Below are 6000 nucleotides of genomic sequence, written 5' to 3' on the forward strand. Positions count from 1 at the left end.
AGGATTTTGTTGTAAAGTACTTAAAGTTCTGTAAAGTTGTAGTAATTGCTCTGATATCTGGTTGGAACTGAGAACCGGAGTTGAGAATTGTTTATTTGATATATTCTGGCAGTTGGTGTGAAGTTTATTTGTTTGTTTAACAGGTGGAATTTTTGGGATTGGTCAAATTACAGGGGAGACTCTGCCGAATTTTTGGCAGGAGTCTAAGGGACGTTTTAAACGTATTTGAAACAGGAAGGGTAAAAAGGTCATTTGTGCCCGACATTCGCCAGGTGTTGGACACGCACAGGATTCGACTCGAATTCCAAAGTGGAATTGGGATCGGGTCCTGTCAAAAATTGATGAAACTTTTTCACTTTATCACTTTCGTCCATTTTCGTCCATAAAATCATTAAGTGCACGGATGTGGCATGGGTATTTTTATAATTTTAGCTCCTTTATCTTCTCTCTCTCTCTCTCTCTCTCTCTCTCTCTATCTCTCTCTCTATCTCTCTACCTCTCTCTTTCCTCCCTAACCCAACCCTTCCTGATATTACTCAACACAACCAACTTACACAGCAACCCAAACCACTACCCGCATCCCCTTCCTTGAAGCAATGCACTTTAGCCAACTCCATCATCATCATCATACGCAACCCTCGACCCTATTTTTGTTAGCCTCAATCCATCGGATTCAAGTGGGATTTTTTTTTTTAATGAAATTAAAGGAAAGGGAAGAGGGAAGTGGGGAGGCGAGATGGAGAAAGGGGGAGTGGGGTGGCGGGGTTGGGTTGTGTGCTTTGGGGATGAGGGTGACCAAGGGAAGATGGAGGTAAGGATTGGTAAGATGATGGGGATGGGAAGAAAGGGAAGAGGGGGTTGTTTAACCCTTTAAAAAAAAATTAAAATTAAAAATCAGTTTTTATATTTTGATTTATAAATAAAAAAAATTAATAGCTAAAATTACTAAAATACACATGCCACGTTAGCACAGTTAGGCCCCGTTTGGTTCATGGAATGAATTTAAGGGGAAATAATTTCCCATGTCATTCCCCAAGGAATGAGAATGGAAGATTCTTTTCCCACGTTTGGTAATGTTGGGAAAGTAACCGAGAAATATCACTTTATTTTTTTTCCCATGTTTGTTTTGAGTAGGAACGGAAAACAAAGTTTGTATACATTTTCAATTACACCCATATTAAATCAAATAAAAAAAGAATGCATTTAATGATATATTGTAAGTCTAAATTGTTAATGGGGATAAAATGGTCATAAAAAATATGTGTTTAATGTCAGCTCATTTTTCCAAACTTTCCCATGATGAGGGAAAACAAAACCCAAGTTGGGAGGATGGCTTCACTTTCCCCCCTACTTTCCCATGAGCCAAGCAACAATTTCCCATACCTAGACTTACCAAACATGAGAAAGCAATTGATTTCTCATTCCAAAGTCTCCTTTCCCATGAACCAAAAACGGTTTAGTGGGCAAAATGGATGGAAGTGGTAAAATGAGAAAATTTCATCAATGTTTAGAGATTCTAGAGGTTCAGTGTGAAGATTTTAATTTAAGGAGGTAAAGTAAGACGATCGTCCGTTTTAAGGGTAAAATAGTAATTACGCCTTTTTTAAATTAAAAAAATCTTATAGTTCTCTAAAAAAATAAATATAGAAATAAATAAATAAATAAAAGTAGATAAGATTAACCACTCATGGTACAAGTTATGATCTCACCATTGGTACGTGCTCAATTCAAAGTCCCTTCCTTTTAAAACGATCAAAGAGTGAATTTGGCGCAATCTTCACTAGTTCGCTATGAAATAGTTATTTTTCTGAGCTTGGAAGGAATGACATTTGAAAGTTCAAACGCATCCATCTCTTCTTCTTATCGTAGTTATGATATGGATTAGAAAGGAATTTGAAGACGGAAAGACATCCGCCATTCTGTCGTCTAAAATATAAATGGCGGAGTAGAAAAGTTTCATTATCATTTGTTTTAATGTTAAACTAAATCCACAAAGAGATTAATGTGTCCTTGGAACTTGCCAATTGCCCCTTGTCGTTTATTTTTGTCTTGTTTCAAACCTTGTCGTTTTCAATTGGTCTCTGAAATTGATATTATCCAAACTTAAATCATAGAATAAAGAAAGAAATGAAGTGTTGATTGAAGCAAATTTGGATCGTTAATTTTATTTTTATTATAATGAAAGTAAGGTTTTAAATTGGCAAGTGTTGCATTCTGGTTTTTGTAATGTTTTGGCAGTTCTGCCATCCACAAGGAGAACTTGCATGTCACGAGAGAACACTATTTTTTTATTCTCAAACAATCACGTTCTATTATGTGGAAAAGTTATAACTCACAATAAAACATAATTGATTGGGAATAATAAAACAGTACTATTTCCGTGATATATAAGTTTTTCTTGTCCTTTACTGAATAAAAGCTTTTCTCTTTTGATTTTTTTTTTTTTAAAAAAAAGATGAGAACAAATATATATATATATATATATATATATATATATGAAGTTTCTCTTACAACTATGGTTTTGCAATACTGCTATTTATCACCTAAAAATGCAGTCCAGGAGGTATTGGACTATATATGACCAAGACCATCAAAATTTCTTCAGAAAGAAAAAAAATAATAATAATAAAACCCCAAAATAATGCTCACCAAGCCCATATCTTTTTTTGGTCAAATTAATACCCACCCACCAAGTCCAAAATAATGCGCACTTAGCCCATCTCTGAGCACAATTTTTTTTTTTAAATTCTTTTATTTGTGAATTGGCAGGCCTTAGCCCAAAAATAATGAATAAATAATTATAACAACACACATATACAGCTCTATCAATTTTATTTTTTTTCCCTTTTCTCATCAATTGATGAGAGATTTGAACTTATTGATTTTTCCTTTTTTTTTGTTTTTTGTTTTTTATTTTTATACAAACGATTATACTTTAATTTAATCTAAACTATAGAATAGGGGATTTGAACTCGGATGCAGAGTAGGGGGAGCACATTCTCTCTAACCAACTTGCAATTGATTCTATATTATTATTATTATTATTTGTGTCGAACTTCATAAATAAAACATTAAATTTAACAAAAGGTTTGTAGTTGAAGTGATTAAGAGTAATTTTGAAGTATAGTAACAACATATGTCAAAACTCCATATATCTTGATGAACATGACCAGACCTAACTAGCACAATGCTCACCCAAACTCTCTTTCTTAAATTTAGGGTTGTAATCATTTTCGTGAGGGTGATATGTTTCAAAATTCAACCTGTAGTGCCACTTTTGCTGCAAATGGTTGTAGGAAGAACCCAACCTAACCCCCTCAATCATCTGTAATAAATTAATAATGAACTTTTTTTTGTCATGAATTAATGATTAATATGGCTCCCAAAAAACATGTTAAAGATTTTCAAAAATATTAGAACCTGGAGCAAAATGACCGGTAGTTTTCAAGCAGAAGTTATAGACTTCATCTCTGTATAAAGATGACTGGTCGGTCGAGAAAAATGACCAATTGATTCGTGTCTTGGTGCGATTTTGAAGCACCTCTTCAATCATGTGGTATGCCTCTTGATACCTAAGCGTTTGAATTATATATATGAACTTTAGAAACACTTCATATACATGATTTAAACATGAAGAAACATTCTTTCATGAAGAAAAGTGTCCTCATTGAAGTGGTACCTCTTGATAAAGAGGTACAATCCAAGAGATGTATAGTTTCTGAATTAAGAGTTAAACCAATTCAGAAAAAACACCAATTCCTCTATAAATAGAGATGAATATACAACAACAAAGATGTGGAAATAATCCAAGAAAGATCTAAGAAAGATCAAAGTTCAATTCCAACTATTCTCCATCTAGTTTCACAAAAGTAAAAACCTGTAGAGGTTATTTTCTGCAGATTTAGCCTCTATGAATTCTTGAGTATGTTTTTTTTTTTATAATTCTAAAGTGTGTTTGGGGTTGGCTTTGGCTTATTTGTTTAACCCATTTGCACACAAGTTGTGGGGGCAAATAAAGTTTGAAAAACAGCGTATTCATAGGCGCCTTAAAGCATCTTTCATCCTCTCATCATTATCAATCCATTCTTAAAACACTTCTTCCATTTAGCCATAACCCACAGACCTTTGTAGACACAAATATCCAATAAAAGCTACATTGGAGAAAAACTTACCTCCATCTTGATGCATATCTCTCTATCTCTCCTCATGTGCGATCGTAAAAATAGAGAAAAATAGATATACACAACAAGAGATACACAAGTTTTTTACAATTTCATTTCAATTATTTTACAATTATGCATATACTAAAAGGATTTATTATTTGTCTGAAAAAGAGGCCAAAGACTTTATTATTTGAAGTATTGTTAAATAGAAAAGGGCTAGATTATTATTATTCGTTAATAATTTCTGTCATATGTCGATTGTAAGCTCTATTCTCATTGCTTTTGCAACCACAAAAAAATAAAAAATAAAAAGTTGCAAATAGAACATAGATTTGAAGCACAAACTTGTACAATACATATCTAATTTGATCTAAACTTTGTTTTCTTCATTGCTTACCAATTCTTTCCTCTCTTTTCTAAGGTTAAAAGCCCTTTAATCTTTTATAGATGAGGAGGAATGTGTGTACTTCAAATTTTATATAACTGACGCATACAATAATCTTTCCACAAAAGAGCCTATATATACACTATAATATACTACCAAGATCAAGTGCATTCACTAATCTAATTAGCGAGCCCTTTTGTTTCTAATTGGATATGAGGGTTGGTATTGTTGTTGCCATCAACATGATCAACTTGCTGCTTCTACTTGAGCAGTGCATTGGTTTTTCTCCACCTATGGAATTTTCCAAACAAGACCTCCATATGCTCAAGGGTTCTACCCCGTGTTTCCAAGAGAATTGGACAAAAGAACACCCAGCCAAATGCTGCAATTCTCTCTCTCTCGAAGAAAAAAAGAAGGCCCCACCGATTGTGATGCCCTTAGAGCAAGTGCAGCGCTACAGCCCTATTAGGGGTGGTTGCGGTTCGGTAACCGCGAATTTTTACTCAAACCGCAAACCGACCGATTATTTGCGGTTTGGTGATTTTTGAAACCGCAAACCGACCGTGTTTTGCGGTTTAAAACCGCAAATAAGCATTCACAAAAATATAAATTTACAACCTAAATAAATAAATACACAACCTCAATTTCTCAAGCATATATAAATTCACAATCGATTCCAATTCTCAAGCATTCACAACCTAAGAAAATTAAAGTTACAATTCCAAACATTCCAATTAAAGTTAAACTTCTCAAACATTCCAATTCCAAATCCTTTAAAGTTACAAACCAAAAGCAAAATGAATTAAAGTTACAACCAAAAAGAAAAATCCAATTCAAAGTTAATTAAAGTTACAAACTAAAAGGAAAAATGCAATACACCAATGTTACAAACTCAAGTGTTGGTGGTGAGTGGATTTGAAGAACCCCTTTGTGTTGTTTGAGCACCAATGCTATCTACAAATAAAACAACATAGTTTAGTACATTTTATTATAAGAAGAAGCATAAATAACATTAGCATAAATAAACTAATTACTTACAAGTTGTCATATCTTCCATTTCCTTGTAGAATTCAACCTCATCATCCGTTGGTTCTTTGTAAAAGGAAAATTCGTCCGCTCTAAGCCAATCACTAGTACACACTAATGCCTCTACCATTTTAGGATGCAAAGAGCTTCTAAAAGGATCCACAATCCTCTTGCCTAGGCTAAAAGCATTTTCACTAGCAACCGTAGAACTTGGAATTGCAAAGATATCCTTGGCAACTTGTGAAAGAATAGGATATCTTGTTTGGTTCCCTTTCCACCAATTCAAGAGATTGAATTGTTTGCTCAAGGGGCTCTCAAAAGGATCCGTCAAGTGGTTATCCACTTCATTGGATATCTCAACGGATTGCCCATCCTTCCTCTTTTGCACAAGTTGTTGACACAGAGAGAGGGCTTGAATTGAGATCG

The sequence above is a fragment of the Prunus dulcis genome, chromosome 8 (genome assembly GCF_902201215.1).
Source record: "Prunus dulcis chromosome 8, ALMONDv2, whole genome shotgun sequence".
NCBI lineage: Eukaryota > Viridiplantae > Streptophyta > Magnoliopsida > Rosales > Rosaceae > Prunus > Prunus dulcis.